Consider the following 15,757-nt stretch of genomic DNA (forward strand, 5'->3'; position numbering starts at 1 on the left):
GTACTTTATATAAGCAGCCCCCAGTGGCTCTAACCATTAGGAACCTTGGAGACAAACTAGTCCAACAGTCACCCTAATAAGAAGCATTGCCTCTACATTGTGGCCAACAAGGTAAAGTTCACCTGAAATAAAAGTAAAACCTCCTCAGCTGCCAGTCACCTCCCATGTCTGTTTTTACGAGCCTGATAGGTGAGGTCAGGGTCCCTTCTAACTTTTAGTTTTTGTGATTCTGAGATTTTCCAGAAATTCTAGACTTATGAGAAAGAGGGTTTTGTATTTTATCATTCACTTCACCTCAACTTCCCTCTATCTCTTTATGCAAAGCCCGATGATTTCATGGTTGGTTGTTTTGGTTGTAAGCTCCTGAGGGGGTTCATGATATCATCTTCCTCTGTGTTCTATTTCTAAAATTTACACACAAAAAGTAGGTGATTGATAAATGTTTGCTGAATTAGTATAGTACCTAGCACATAGTAGATGCTTAATAAATGTTTATTGATTGATTATTAATTGAATGGGGAAGGGGTAGAGAATGATTTATAAAAGGCCATGGAATTTCGAGGCTATATACATATATACGTATGTATATGTATATATATATGTGTGTATATATATATATATGTATATATATATATGTGATAAAGTGAACTACATTGTCCCCATTTTGTGGGTTAATTCAAAGTTCTTTCTATGACTGTCATATGGGGGGTGTGTGTCAGGAGAGGGGTTTCTCCATCATATAATCTAGATTCTGACTTTCCCCCCCATTTCTTGGTGCCTAGCACAGTGACATTCTAAACACTCAATAAAATTATATTGAATTTAATTGTATTATGAAGTGATTGAACCCAAGAACAGATATAGGGTGAACATAGATCTATGCTTAGAAAAGAGCCAATTTAGCTTACTTTGACCAGGCCACCACAATTGCCACTAGAGCTCATAATCAGATTGGCTCAGACAAATCTCTTGGGATTTTGTTGTTCATAGATCAACAGATTTCTTTATTCAGAATTCTATACTCCCTTGGGAACAGAGATGAGACCTTGCTCCAGATTTAGATATGAATGGGAAAGTTCCCAGGGAGAGACAGCAACTCATGAAATGAGAAAATATGGTGCAGCATCTCATCCCTGCCAGTGAGACGATCCCTGGGTCATCCCTGTAAAAAGCAAAGCCTAACAATGTTTCATGCAACAATAAACTCCTTCAATCTAAGCAAAGGCAATGAGCCAGAATTGGCTCACCAATGTCAAAGTGGTATTTGTAGATTCTTAGAGGTTCACCACTTCCTTGAAAGAGTCAACTGATAAGACTTCATCCCAACTGAAGGACAACAGCTGCTTCTCCTCTTCCCCGTCTCCTGCCTTCATATTTGCATTTTTACCATACCAGTGTTATTTAGTAGTAGCCTCTTCTGAGCAGCCAGATGTGGTAGAATTTACTCTCACTAAACACACCTGTTTTTGTTATCCATCTTCCAAGCACCCTCACAGTTGCATATTCCAGTTATCAGTTGTTTAGCACTACCAAAAGCTCCCTCTTTAGGTTTCTCTTCATTCTCCCACATGCACCTATATTCTCAATGCTCTTTATATAAACAGGCAGCTAAATCTTAGTAAAGTCTCCATCTCTCAGCCTCAGTTTCTTTATCAGGATGTTATCTGAGCTCTATGTCCTTATTATCCCAGGGTAGTCCTTCAGTCCACACAATGAAAATCTATTGACTTTGTCATTTTGTAAAATACAGAATTCCCCATACTTTATATTCCATTTCTCTGGCTCATAAGTTCATAAATTCATGTTCCTGTCTTATGAATTCCACAGAGTCAGCTGGCTTTATGTACAGCGTGTTCCAAAAGTTTTAGGAACCTGACCTAAGACTTTTGGAAAACCCTGTGCAACAAGTGGAATGCTAAATGGATATTCTAATTTTATGGTAAGTACCATTCACTCAATATTTGAGTTTACTTGTCTAATCTTTGGGACCACACCCAAAATGTCCAAGATGACTTTTATTTATTTTTTTTTTTTGCACTAGGCAATGAGGGTTAAGTGACTTGCCCAAGTGTCTGAGGCCAGATTTGAACTCAGGTCCTCCTGAATCCAGGGCCAGTGCTTTATCCATTACGCCACCTAGCTGCCCATGACTTTTATTTTGAAAAGTAAAAAATGGTCCAATTAGATCAGAATTCTAGGATGCCCCAGGGTCATCTTCAATTTTAGTCCAATTCCCTTATTATGTATTGCTTTTAGGGTTTATGTTTCTTTTGAATCTCCTGATATCCTGTCTTCTGATACTTATTTTAGGTGTACAGAGTCACCATCAGACGTGCTTCAAGTATATCCACTAAATATAAACAAGGCATGAAAGAGTAAACATGATATCTGGGATATGCTGGTAAACATATAACAATTAGCTCTTTGAGGGGAAAAAACCCCCAAAGCAACACGGATGCACAATACATGTTTTAAGTTTAATTGGTATCATTAAAATTTTCTCCATCACTTCCATAAACCCAAACAATCAATGAAACAACAAACCAAGCCTTGGTTTGTTGCATTTGCCAAGGTCCAAAGTGTAAATGTTCAAAATGAAAATTTAACAATCGGATCTTGAGATCCATTCAAGGTGGCTTTGACACACTCCTGGATGCAGTTAAAAACTTCAGCCATGGGCTGAATCTGCTGGAGGTGGGAGATGTAAGAGGCATCATTTAATACCTGGTTTTGTGTACTCTACATGCCTGTTTACCTAATGATAGTACATAATTATTAACCAAAGCTATGTCTTCAATTTCTTTTTTGGTTCCCTGTCAAACTGGTCCATAAAAGGGGCCTTTTCTCTGCAAACTTCACAAATTAGCAGTTTGTGGAATCATGTTATTTTCCTCTTCTGTCATTGCAGTCAAAAGGTGCTTTTTAAATGCAATTAAATTGCATGACCTTGGAAAAATAATACACCACCATGAAAAATGTGGAGAATTCCTAAAATGGGAAAATCGAATCTGACTCAGTATCCTTAGTTGAACTAGTAGTGCTCAAAGCAGAAGAGAGCTTTTTAAGCTATCTTTCTAATTACTTCTCTAGCAATGATAAGGTACATTTATGTTGAACTTTTTTGAAAAATAAAATTTTTTTTTAAATTCTTGTCTCTAAATTTTGAGCTCCAATTTTTCTCTCTCCCTCACATTCCCTCCTTCACTTGCTGAGAAGGCAAGCAATATGATATCAATTATACATGTGAAATCATATAAAACATATTTTCATATTAGCCATATTTCAAACATAGCAAGAAAATAATGAAAGTGAGAAAATTATACTTCAATTTGCACTCAGAGTTCATCTCTCCTCTCTCTGGAGGTGGATAGCATTTTGGAATTGTCTTGGATCATTGTACTCAGCAGAGCAGCCAAGTCTTTCTCACCATTAGGACATTGCTGTTACTATACACAATTATCTAGTTTTTATTACTTCACTTTATTTCAGTTCATATAGGTATTGCTGAGGCAGCTAGGTGGCGCAGTGGATTCAGGAGTACCTGAGTTCAAATCCAGCCCCAGAGACTTGACACTTACTAGCTGTGTGACCCTGGGCAAGTCACTTAACCCCCATTGCCCCGCAAACAAAACAAAACAAAACAGAACATATAGGTCTTGCCATATATAGTTTTAAACCACACCCCTTGTACACACAGCACAATAGTACTCTATTATAGTATCTGCCACAAGTTGTTCAGCAATTCCACAACTGATGAGTATCACCTTGGTTTCCAATTCTTTGCCACTGCAAAAAGAGTTGCTATAAATATTTGTGTACATATGGGTCCTTTTCCTTTTTCTTTGATCTCTTTGAAATGCAGACCTAGTAGTGATATTGCTGAGTCAGAGGGTATGCAGAGTTTTATAACCCTTTGGTCCAAGTTCTAAATTGTTCTCTAGAATGGTTGAATAGGCTTACTACTCCACCAACAATTCATTAGTGTAACCTATTTTTTCCTTCATCTCCTTCAGAATTTTCCATTTCTGAGAGGTGTAAGATGGCAACTCATAATTTTTATAATTGACTTTTCTCTGATCAGTAGTAACTTAGAGAGTTTTTTCATATGACTATAGACAACTTTGATTTCTTCTTCTGAAATATTCCTGTTTATATCCTCTGACCATTTATCAATTGGAGAATGGTTCTTATTTTTATTAATTTGACTAAGCTCTATACTTAGTATGTATATGAGTTTTTTATATGATATGATATTTTGAATTTTTATATTATTTCATTGCGTATGATATCTTTTAGCATAATGTAATCCCTTTTAATTAGTTCTATTTTTGTTTTTGCTTTCTTTGATGTCATGATTGCTACCTCTACCTTTTTTTTTTTAATTAAACTTAAGGATATTAGATTCTACTCTAGCCCTTTATTTTAATTTTGTGAGAGTCTTTCTATTATGCGTCTTTTGTAAACAACATATTGTTAGGTTCTGGTTTCCAATCCATTCTGCAATCTGCTTCCATTTTATGGGTGAGCTCATGCCATTCACATTCATAGTTATGATTACGTGTTTCCCCCTCCATCCCATTTTCTTCTGTTTCTTCTTCTTTCTTTTCATCCTGTCCCTCTTCAGAGTCTCTTTTGCTTCTAACCACTGTCTCCCTTAATCTATCCTCCCTTTTATCAACCCCTGCTCCTTTCTCTTATCCTTTATACTCCTATTTCCCTGCTGGGTAAGTTACATTTATATATATATATATATATATATATGTATATGTATATGTATATATATACATATATATACATACACACACACACACACACACATATATATATATATATATATATATATGTACACACATATATTCTTCCTTTTTTGAACTGATTTGGGTGACAGTGAGATTTAAGCATTGCCTGCCACCCTCCCCATTTCCCCCTCCACTTTAAAAGCTCTTTTATGTATGTCTCTTTTATGTGAGAAAAATTCCCCCCTTCTACCTATGCCTTCCTACCTCTTCAGTTTTGTTTTCGTTTTGTTTTCTTTGGAGATCATTCCAACATAATTGACTCACATCTATGCCTTTTGCCTATGTAAATTTTTAACTGCCCTAATAATGATAAAATTCTTAAAAGTTACATCTATTATCTTCTCATCTAGGAATATAAGCAGTTTAACATTATTGAGAACTTTATAGTTACTCTTTCATGCTTACCCTTTTATTCTTCTTTTGAGTCTTCTATTTGGTTGTCAAATTTTCTATTCAGCTGTGCCCGGTGCTAGCAAAGAGTGCCCTACAATCTCTTTCTAACCAGTTTTTTTGAAACCTCCTTACCACCTCTGGGATGAGAGCTCCCAAAGCTTCTGCTACTGCTGTAGCAGCCGCCATTGCTATGTAAGCTCTGCACAGACTTCCACACCAGTGCCACACACTTCTATTGACATCCTCCTAAGCTCTCTTAGACTGGAAAAATGTTTTGTCCTGAGCTTTGGCTGTTTCTGTTTGTCCAACATTTCATTTGAGGCATCATTTTAAAGTTGTTTGAAGGGTAATGTGGAGATGGCTTGCCTCTGATCTGTCATCTTGATTTCTATATGGCACTTTAAGATTAGTACAGTGATTTCCCTACAATAATCCCATTTGGTACATAGTACAAATAGACTTATGCCCATTTTATATGTAAAGAAACCAATCCTGAAGCCTAGGATTTTGTTACTAGTCCTTTTGTATGTGAAAGGTAGGGATTTAGAATAAAAGATTTGAGGCAGAGGCTTACTATGATACTATCTTTTAAAAAATCTTCTTGTTTATTGAAGACCCAGAAAAGATCTTGGAGATTGAGGGAAGACAATATACCTCAGACCTAAATAACCCTTTGCATTTATTTTTGGGGAGAAGGGTAATGTAGCCCCTGAAATATTTTGACGAGAGAATGCAGGTTGGATATCCAGAACTTCTTAGTGTTAGAGGGACTGTCTAATCCTAAATCAGATAGGTGCTCAGGGTAGGGTCTTTGATCCTACTAGTAGGAAGAAGTCAGTTCAAAAGACACGCTAAATGCCTATGAGCTCTAATTTAGATACCTATGTTGCAAAAACCTTAGTCCCTTTAGTTAAGACTCTTGAAGTCAATAGTCCTCTCTACTAATGGAATGAAAGCCATTTATTCCATAGTCCAGTAACTGGCCATGTGCTAGCCAGACTTTCTTTTTTATTTTTCAGCTGAATTATTTTCTCAAAGAAGTCATGGCAGAACTAATCCCTCCTCTTATGGAAAAGATATAGCACCTTAACTAAATACTACAACTGAGTCCAAGTAGATAGCATTAATGAGAACAACCCAGTAAAGAGGGAAATTAATGAGGAGAAACAGAGATATGATAGATATCTAGCAGCAGAGACATGAAACTCAGCAGTCATTTGATGACATCACTAGAACATACTAGTGGCCCTATGGAATTGGAGGCACCAACCATGTGTTCCTTTTGTTTGTACCCCCAAATGTAGTGTCATGTGTATTCACCTCTACTGAAGGTTTTCATATGATCCTAGATCAAGAGAGACAGTATAGTTTATGTGATTGAGATCTAGCCTTGAAACTAAGAAGACCTGAGTTCCAGTCCTCCTTCTGACCTATACTGCCTGTGTGACTCTTGGTAAGTTACTTGATTTCTCCATGCTCTAGGAAATTCTCTAAGTCTCAGTGAAGATGCCTACCTATATCAACAGAAAGTGTTTCCTTGCTCAAGAGTTTCCTGTTTCACTGTGATCACAGGGCTAACCAGTCCTTCTCTCTATCTATAGATCACAGGATCATATATATCTAAATCTAGAAAGGACCTGAGGGACCATCGAGTCCAATTCTCACTTTATTGATGAGGAAATCAAGGCCAAGAAAAGTTATGTGACTTGCCCAAAGTGGGGACAAGGGGAAGGAAGAGGGTGCCCTAGGTTTATAGGAAGAATACTTCATTTCCACTTTTCTTTTATTAAATGTGTCACATTCTTTTTTTAATTAATAAAGTATTTTATTTTTTTCCCATTACATGTAAAGATAGTTCTCAACTTTTGTTTATACAAGCTTTACAATTTCAGAGTTTTCTCCCACCCTCCCCTCCCTTCCCCCTCCCCTAGACACACACATAATAACATTAATCCTATTTCTGCATTAGTCATGTTATAAGAGAAACAATCAGAGCAATGATGAAAAACCTCAAAATAGAATAAACAACAGCACCAAAAACAAAAGAAATAGTATGGTTCATTCAGCATCTATACTCCACAGTTCTTTTTTTTTTCTTGGATTTGGAGATCCTCTTCTATCATGAGTTCCCTGGAACTCTTCTATACCATTGCATTGGTGAGAAGAATATAGTCCATCACAGTAGATCAACACTCAATGTTGATGATACTGTGTACAATGTTCTTCTGGTTCTGCTCATCTCACTCATCATCAGCCCATGCAAGACCCTCCAGGTTTCTCTGAACTCCTCCTGCTCATCATTTCTTACAGCACAATAGTATTCCATTGTATTCATATACCACAACTTGTCCAGCCGTTCCCCAATTGATGGGCATCCCCTCAACTTCCAATTCCTTGCCACCACATAAAGAGCAGCTATAAATATTTTTGTACATGTGGGTCCCTTTCCCCTTTCCATGATTTCTTTGGGAAAAAGACCCAAAAGTGGTATTGCTGGGTCAAAGGGTATGCAAAGCTTTATCACCCTTTGGGCATAATTCCAAATTGCTCTCCAGAATGGTTGGATCAGTTCACAGCTCCACCAACAATGCATTAGTGTTCCAATTTTCCCACAGCTTCTCCAACATTTATTATTTTCCTTTTTTGTCATTTTAGCCAATCTGATAGGTGTCAGGTGGTACCTCAGAGTTGTTTTAATTTGCATTTCTCTAATCATTAGAGATTTAGAACATTTTTTCATATGGGAATAAATAGCTTTGGTTTCTTCATCAGAAAACTACCTGTTCATATCCTTTGAAATGTGTCGCATTCTTGACTGACTAGTAAAGCAAACCAATCTGTAGTCAACAGGAGTTATGGCTTTTAGTGTGTACAGACTCACAGAGTACCTTAAACTTAGGGGTGGCTTTTGGGGGGGGGGTCTCACAGGTGAGACAAGGTGTCTCCCGTTACTACATAAAAATAGAGACACCGAGTCTCAGAAAGGCTAAATGGCTTTTCCAAAAACTAGCAAAGCTGACAAGCATACCTAAAATTCATACTGAGGTCTCCTGTCTCAAAATCCAGAACTTCTTTCACCATACCATAAGTCTATCTTTAAATTCTGGTGGAAAAAAAAATATTCTCTTCCTAACTATGTCAGGCTATGCAGTGGGAGGTGGGGACTCGTGGTCAGTGGAATGAGTTTCAGCTGCCAAATAACATCTAGAGCTTTCCAAAGACAGGGGAGGGAGCTGGGATATCACCCCAAGGAAGCCACTGGCAGCTGAGAAGCAGAGATAGAAACTGGAGAGAAACAGATGGAAGAATCAATGTAAATGGGAATTGCAGAAAAGCCAAACTACTAATAATCGGGAATGAGTAAAGCTCTGAAACAGGCAGAGAGATAGCCTGCCTGCTCATCACAATAGATAATCCTGCTGTAGAAAGGGGAGCAAGCCACAATGACCATTTCCTCCCACACTTTGGAATAGCCCTCAGGGGATTATGGGATCCAGACATTCAGGGAACACACTGGATTCCTGGAAAGTCAAGCTTGAGTTCAATCCGATCCATTTCCTATCATGCTGTATATGCCTTTGAGAGCCCTGCCAGGGATCAGGGGCACAAGCATAAAAAAGGCTGATAACTTAGCTTTGAGATAGGCAACCGTCTGGCAGCATCTGCCTCCATCTTGGCTCCTGTCCCCAAATACTGCCTGCCCCATATTGTGCTTGGGATGGCTGTCCTCACTGGTCTTCCCAGCTTACCCTCAGGAATTCTCTCAGTCCCTTCCTCAAATTCCAGTTTCCCAGGCATTTCAGAAATCTGTCTCCCTATGACAGCCTGTTTCTAGCCTAGCCCATTTCTCACCATGACCATAATTTTCCTGAGTCCTTCTCAGGAATATTCACCCATACACACCTACCTCATTGTCTGTAGGCGGGACCCCTCAGATGAACTCCTCAACCTGTCCCCTTTCCCCACTTGCTGTTGTACCATTATCTAGCTGCTGCCCTTACACAGATGTATCCCACAAGTCCTGGGATTCCAGCCCCCACTATGAAAACTCATTTTTCCATCAAACTTGTGGGCATGGAAAATCAGGCAGTGACCCTCAAAGTTGGGCAAGCAGGTGTCTGGCTAGAGGAGTGGGGTTTCACTCTTCATGCAGAGTTGATGCAATTGCACAAAGAGAAAACAAATCTCCTGGGTCACATGACCACACCGATGTGAGAGGAAAAGTTGGCCTGGAAATATGGTTCAGTGGATAGAGCTAAGGCCTTGGGATCAAGAAGACCTGGGTCTGACTCCTGCCTCAGACACATTAACTATGTGATCTCCATCAAGTCAGTGAATTTCTGTGCCTCAGTTTAACATCCCTTCTAGCTCTAAATTTATATCCTATGTAAAGAATTAATTGTTATTTGAGGTTTTTATGCTTTGGCATGCACTGGCCTGGGGCTCTGCAAACCTTATGGTGCTCCACCCACTGGTTGTAGCTGTTGCCATGGCGCTGGCACCTCACATCATCACCACTCTCAGAGCCTACATGGGCCTGGCAAAATTATAATGATTGGAAGCCTAGTGAGGGCAGTCATGTGACTGTCAGAGTGGCCATCCCATTGGCTGAGGCTGTGTGGGGTTTTTCTGGGATTGGGGGAGGAGAATTGGGCATTCTAGTGGGATGCTGGAACGACAGGAGGTCTGCTGCGTATTCTCAGCTGATTCCTGGGCGGTGGTATCTTTTAAGGTTGTATAATTTCCCTTCCACCATTTTATTTCCTTTCCCTTGATCCTACTGATCCTGTTTGTGTGTGTGTGTTTTTTTAAGTTCATTCTTGTTAAAATAAATCCTGTTCTGTTTTGAGGGAGGCTGCCAGTCTCCTTCCTTGCCCCAATATTGCGATGAACCGCTTAGCTAACACTCCCCAATTAAAAATTGGTCCCCACACCTAGGATTTTGTGAGTTAGAACAGTTCCCTTGCCCTCAGTCTCTCTGCTAAATAATGGTATAAACCTGAAGACCTCTCAAGCATTTTTACATTCCATTTTAATGTTATATGATTTAAATATTGCAATAGAATGGAGTTCTCCCAAGGCAAGGATTGTCTTACATGTTATTTTTGTATCCTCAGCACCTAGTAAGTTCTCTTGCAAATAAAGAGTCATATCATAAGCACTTAGTGAATTATTATCCAAGTCAGGCTATATTTGGCACTGAATACAAACAAACTAAGCTAAAGCTCCTCTAGTTTTGATTTTTAGGCCACAGAGCATACTGGACCAGCCCCAGCATGACTGAAGGCAGCCCACGAATTGCCAAAAGTCCACTGCTTACATTAAGGAGATCTGATGAATTTTGAAAGTCCTCTTGAAGTAGAGGCTATCAACTGGCTGGTCCAACACCTCTGACAGATCAAAGAATCCAATGTAAATTAGCCTACTATTTGTAGTGTCTTTGGGGTGCTAACCTAGGACTTGGCTATAGACTGAAGTAAGTGGTCCCAGATCAATTTCTTAAAGAGATGCCAAATTGCATCTCTGACTTACTTGTGAGAGTCAGGGTGGCCCCACTACTCAATCCTGATCCAATAATGCCTTAGAATGAAAGATGGCTTCCATTCCCAAACCATGTTGGCTCAATCTGTCTACTATGCATATTCAAACCATGTAGGGACAGTCCTATGCCTGACTCAGGGGAATTCAGGCAGATGGTAAGAGGGGAGGGCTGACCTCAGTTGGTATCCACAACATGGGCACTTAGGGAGGGGAAATCCATCCCCTCTCTGTCAGGGGGTGGGTGGAATGTTCTGTCTTAAGTCTTCTGGAATTATATTGATCATTGAATTCATCAGAGTTTTCAAGGCTTTCAAAGTTGTCTTGAAAACCACGTTTTCAAAGTGTGCTTATTATTGAATAAGTTGTTCTTGTTCTGCTCACTTTACTCTGCATCAGTTCATAAAAGTCTCCCCAGGATTCACTGAAACCATCCCTTTCAGCATTTCTTATGTCACAAGAAGTATTCCATCAATCACTCAATCAATAAATATTTATTAAGCACCTACTGAGTGCTAGGCACTGTCCTAAGCTCTAAGCTATTCCATTACATTAGTATAGCCTAATTCTTTTTCCCCCAACTGATGGGCACTCCCTCAGAAACTGAGGGAGTCTTTTTTGTTTGTTTGTTTGTTTGTTTTTGGCTGGGCAATGAGAGTTAAGTGACTTGCCCAGGGTCACACAGCTAGTAAGTGTCAAGTGTCTGAGACTGGATTTGAACTCAGGCTCTCCTGAATCCAGGGCCAGTGCTCTATCCACTGCACCACCTAGCTGCCCCCTCCAGTTTTTTTCTTAATACAGACATGCTATAGATACTTTTGTCCATGAGTTCTTTTCTTCTTTCTTTGATATCACTGGGGTATAGGCTTAGTAGTAGTAAGATTGGGTGTAGTAGTATAGTTGGGTTAAAGAGTATGCACAGTTTAATGACTTTTTGGACATAGGTCCAAGGTGCTTTTCAATTGCCATACCAATTCATAGCTCTGCCAATACTGCATTAATATGCCTGTTTTCCCATAGCCCCTCCAACATGTGCCATTTTTCATTTTTGTCAGCTTTGGCAATGTGATGGGTGTGAGGTAGAACCTCAGAGTTTCTTTAATTTGAATTCCTTTAATTATTAGTAATTTGGAGCATTTTCATATGATTATTGATGACTTGGATTTCTTCCTTTGAAAACTGGCTGTTCATATCCTTTGACTAATTTTCAATTGCTAAAATATAGCTTTAAAAATGGTTAAAATATGGACAAAGAAGTAGTACCTTCTTCATCAAAGGTTCTTACCTTGGGATGGGGAGGGGTTTGTGAACTTGGAGAAGGGACAGTATAACCTGTCCATTTCTATTTTGAGAACCTCCAGTGAGCCCACTCATAAAGCAGTTCACACTACTTCCTAGGTCTTTTCTTTTTCTTTATATTTAGCCAAAATATGCCCCTCCAAAACTCCTACCCATTTCTATATGCTCTAACCTCTGGAGCAAATTGCAAGCTTTCTATATAATAGTCCTGAAATACTTAAATATGGCCATCATTTCCCTTCCTGCCCCAAACTTAATCTTCTCTTTTCTTGACTAAAAACCTTCAGTTCTTTCAATATTTTTTTTCTTTGACAGGCTCTCTATTTCTCTAATCATTGTGTTCACCCTCCCCTCAGATGTAATCTGGTTTGTCAAAGTCCTGCTGAAACTCTGGAGTCCAGAAGTGTACACCATATTTCTGGTGTAGTTTCATAAGACCAGTGTGCAGAATGATTCTAATCTCCCTGGTTCTGGAAACTACTCATCTATTCCTTCCACTTATAATGCCTTGCAGTCACATGAAAGCCACTTAAATTATCTTTACTACCAGGCAATTCTCAGAGACTTAGAGATGCAAGTGAGTTATCAGTCTACCTCAAGAGCCTTAGTTTCCATTTTGGGAGGTTCCAACACTGAAGAAATCATGGGTCTTCCCTGTCACCAACTATGTCCAAATATTGCTTTAATTGTTTTGGATAATGCATCACACTAAGAGCCAATGTTGAGCTTATAAGCCACAAACCCCACCAAATCCTGATCTGTTTAAATTTTACTTACCCTGAACTTGCACAGTTGATTTGGGGAAACCAAGTGCAAGAATTTACATTTTTTCTCATTAAATTTTATCTAATTAGATTTCATTGATTCTAATAACTAGATATGTAAATCTTAATGCTCCTCTAGACTGTCTATTTTTCCATTTGCATCCCCAGTGTGTGGTACAATGATTCTCACTCATGCACTTCATAAATGTTCATTCATTCTTCCAATCATCCATTCAATATACTCCCACTCCCAACTTTGTGTCACTGGCCAATCTGATAAGCATGCCATCAATTCCTCTATCCAAATCACTGAAAAACTTTTTGAATAGTATAAAGCAAAGGACAGATTACCAGAACATTCAGATAGAGTTCTCTGTCCATGTTAACACTGATGCAGTAATCAGAAGTCTAAATCCAGTCATTAAGCAGCTGTATATATACCTAATTATACTCACAGAGCCCACTGTTTTTCATCTCTTCCAAAAGAATAGCATGAAAGACTTCATCAAATGCTTTCCTGAGATGCAATTACATTGTGTCCACAGAATTCCCTCGATATACTAGGTTAATCATTTTTATTATTATTGTTATTAATATAACAAGCATTTATAATAATGTTTTAAGGTTTGCAAAGTGCTTTAAAAATATTATTGCATTTGATCCTTGCAACAACCCAGGGAGATAGGTGCTATTATCATCCCAATTTTGTAGATAATAATAGCTAACATTTACATAGAGCTTACTCTGGTTCAGGCACTGTGCTAAACACTTTGAAATTATTATCTTATTTGATCTTCACAACAACCCTGGAAGGTAGGTTTTATAGATGAGAAAACTGAGGCAGACAGAAGGTAAATGATATGCCCAGGGTCATAGAGCTAGGATGTGTCAGGGTAGGATTTATATTTTGGTTTTCCTGACTCCAGGCCCAGAGCACTATCCATTCTCTCACCAGGTGCCAGGCTAAGTAAAAATCTGTTCCCCTTCCCTTTCCACCAAAAATGAGCTTAGTCTGAAATAATTAAATCATATAATCCAATTTCATCAATGATGAAATTTCTTTTTAAATGTTGATAAGCCATACTTTTAAAAATGGCTTCTAGATAGTATGGCAGAAACTAGGCATAGACCAACATCTTATACCATATACCAAAATATGGTTAAAATGGGTATATGATTTAGACATAAAGGGTGGTAACATAGGTAAATTAGGTGAAGGAGTAGTTTACCTCTCAGATCTATGGAGAGGAAAACAATTTATGTCCAAACAAGAGATAGAGAATATTATAAAATGCAAAATAGATTATTTTGATTACATTAAATTAAAAAGGTTTTGTACAAACAGAAAAAAATTAAAATGGCTTCTAGAATTTTGCCAGAAATCCAATTCAAGGTTACTGATCTATACAGTACAGAATCTACCCTCCTCAACAGACTTCATTCTTGAATTTCCCTCACTTGGACCCCATAACCCCACAAATTCTCTTAGAGAAGGTGTCATTTTCCTTCCTTGTTTCTTTCTACAGCAAATGTCCTCCCAAGAAGAGGAGGAGTATCATTGGACCTGAGGCCCAGGATGGAGGTCATTGTTCCTTCTGCATTAAGATCATAGAACCTCAGAGTTGGAAGGAATTTCTGAGGTCCTCAAAGTGGGTAGCAATCCTCTCTACAACATACTTGGCAAGTGATCATCCAGACTCTTCTTGAAGAACTCTTCTCTTGGTAACCCTCACCCATTGTTCCTGACTCTCCTCTCTAGGGCTAAGCAGAAGACTCATATTCTTCCACCTGGCAGGCCCAATGATGGCTATCATGTTCCCTGATTGTATCACATCATCAGTTCCTTCAATGAATACTCATATGTGGTGTCCAGATCAACCACAATCATTTTCAGATAGAACCTTTAAAAAGTGAATTGTTGTATCAGAACTCTCCCTTCTACCTGGCTAGGTGTCTCTACTCCCTCCCATCACCCTATTACAAGTATGTTTTCTTATAGGTGAAAATAGTAGTTTATATGCAGGTCAGGTGGTATTTTGCAAATAGTTCTGATTTTTCTAACACTTCCTCTCCCTCAGTTTCTGGTTACCTCTGGATCAACATGTTCCCATGATCAGGATGAATACAGGCTTTTTCATTTTGATACTTTATTATGGAAAGGCCTTTGGGGGCTGGAATGAGCATGGTGGGAGGATGTGCACCAGTTCCTTGTGTATCTGTATTTTTCCCTAGTCCTCCTCCATTCAAAACTATAAGGAGGTTATTATTTTTAGAGGCCTGACTGTTAGGGATTGGTCCAGTCTTTGATCTGTCTGTACCTGCTTATTCTTTGTCTAATATAATTGGTAATATTGCACAGTTCCAATAGCTGTCATCGATGTCTTTTGCCTCCTTGTCCATTCAATAGTTAGGTCAGCCACAGGAAAGTTTTAGTATGAACCAACAATCCCCTGAATCCAGCATTTTGACAGAGCTGGGAGAAATTATCCCTGAAGTCTTAAGTAATTATAATTCTCTGGCCCTATGTGTGAGCTTGTTGAGAAATGTGGGGTTATTTAGTCACTGGTTCCCTATGTTTCACATCCTCCAACTTGTGGGTGGGCATAAACAATACCAGAGGGGTGGCTTCTCTTGTCCTTCTGCATCTCCTTTAATGATACCATAGTACTTATAATAATAACAATAAATATAAAATTACAATAATAACAATATTTGCCCTATGAGGCCCTATGTTGGATGACTTAGCCTTTTTGATTTTGGTCTTGATAGGACACTCATATTTGAAATGTACCCATTTCCCACAACTATTCCAATATGTCCTTTCAATTATCAATATCTTTTATTCATATCAGAGCTGGTACCTCCAAAAGAACTTTGACTCTCTTGCCAGTAGGGAAAAACTTCCTCCTCCTTTTCCAGGAGGGTAGGTGTCCCCTTGAAACTTCCTAACTGGCCCTAAAGATG

The sequence above is a fragment of the Dromiciops gliroides genome, chromosome 2 (assembly GCF_019393635.1).
Source record: "Dromiciops gliroides isolate mDroGli1 chromosome 2, mDroGli1.pri, whole genome shotgun sequence".
Lineage (NCBI taxonomy): Eukaryota > Metazoa > Chordata > Mammalia > Microbiotheria > Microbiotheriidae > Dromiciops > Dromiciops gliroides.